The 1,679-nt window shown below is 41.7% G+C and overlaps 1 long non-coding RNA gene across 1 annotated transcript; it reads left to right on the plus strand.

Moving 5' to 3' along the window:
* Positions 1-201: 201 nt before the first annotated feature.
* LOC139897692 (uncharacterized) lies at positions 202-1,379 on the plus strand. Its single transcript, XR_011776735.1, has 2 exons — positions 202-1,024; positions 1,107-1,379. It is a non-coding gene; the product is annotated as an uncharacterized lncRNA (long non-coding RNA).
* Positions 1,380-1,679: the final 300 nt, after the last annotated feature.

A 1,679-nucleotide genomic window follows, 5' to 3' on the forward strand; every position in this document is an offset into this window, starting at 1 on the left:
ACAAAACCCATTTGCTAGTAAATTGGGGGTTTTGGGTGAATTTGGGTCATGTGGACTCAAAGGTAACTAATTAGGGTTTTCAAAGTGTTAATTTATGTTTATGAACCTAATTAGTTAGTTAAAGTACTAGAACACTTCAATGATATATAAATGGGTGTTAATTGGGCATGGATGACCCAAACGGGTGTGTTGACCTTGAAATGGGTCAAATGGGTCTTTAATGACCTAAGTGGCCTAGTAATTATGAAAACGAGTTAGCCTTGTGACCTAAATGTGTTTTAAACCCATCTTGACGAAGGATTAGGGTTTTGGTGTGTGTTGACCCAATGTAGGGTTAAGGGTGCAAATGGGTTAAAATTGTACTTTGGGTCAAAATGACTTAGGAAGGGTGAAAGAATTGGTTGACCGACTTGAGTTTGCGTTTGATAATATGTATAATGTGATAGGTACGTTACTTTGAGGTTTCGCAAGCTCGGGTATCTTTTCACAAGACTTTGAGGTGAGTGGAATGATTATATGCGTATGTATATAATGTATCTATTTGTTGTAGCGTGAAAGGTGTAGTGTCGAGGTGTTAAGACACCACGTTTCACGTGAAGAGTGTAGCATCGAGGTGTTAAGATGCCACTCGGGTGTAGCATCGAGGTGTTAAGATGCCACCTAGGAGTGTAGTGTCGAGGTGTTAAGACACCACTCCGTAAAATAATGAGTGAAGCATCGAGGTGTTAAGATGCCACTCGGGGTGAAGTGCCGAGGTGTTAAGGTGCCACCCTAGGGGTTAGTGGTGCGAGGTGTTAAGTGCCCTAACGGATGTTATGAACACCGATGGCGTTTTCGCGAGCGCCGTTCCCTTGTACTATTGGTTAACCATGGTTATTTGTGTTGTAAGCATATTATATTATTCGAGTTATATTTATATGCGGTTGTTATGCTAGCTTGTGGTATGGGAGAATTATAGCTTGATATTGCGACGATAAGCTAATGTTGTTTGCTAGCATATTTGCGGTTGTGTAAGTGTATGCAAGTAGGTATAATTATATATGTATTCGTATAATTATTGCATTCACTAAGCTTTGCTTACCCTCTCGTTGTTTACCATTTTATAGGTTCGGTTTTGGACAAGGGTAAGGGCATCGTTTTGGACTAAAGATCCCGCTCGATGCTAGGGGACGCTTTTGGCTTTAGTAGCTCTTGGAGTTTGACCGATAGTTGGGTAGTTTAATCCCAAACGCCATGCTCATTGTGTAGTTTGGAACTTAAACTTTTTGGTGGTCGAAACTCGTAAATTGTATTAAACTCGTAAAACGGCCGATGTGGGCCCCGCTTGTAAAACTTTAATTTTATGTTTGAAACATGTTAGTTTTACATATTTGGTTGTATGGTAAAAAGCGTTTTGTCTAAAAGTGCCGGGAACTAGTCAATCTTTTCGCGGTTAAAAGTCCCGGGGACAGCCAGATATGGCGCGGCGCGCGGGCCATATGGCGCGGCGCGCCGATGGTCTGCAACGGAAAATTTTTTTTATTTCGTATTTTCACAAGGTTTTGTCGGGTGTTGGTTTGGGTTGTTACAAGTGGTATCAGAGCATGGTCTAAGGGATTTAGGTGACTTGAGATAGGCGCCTAGACTTAGACTTTTTGTGTGCGCGTTTATGCGGGACTTGTAGGACTTTGGGTAGATCG

This window comes from Rutidosis leptorrhynchoides, chromosome 3 (assembly GCF_046630445.1).
Source record: "Rutidosis leptorrhynchoides isolate AG116_Rl617_1_P2 chromosome 3, CSIRO_AGI_Rlap_v1, whole genome shotgun sequence".
Classification (NCBI taxonomy): domain Eukaryota; kingdom Viridiplantae; phylum Streptophyta; class Magnoliopsida; order Asterales; family Asteraceae; genus Rutidosis; species Rutidosis leptorrhynchoides.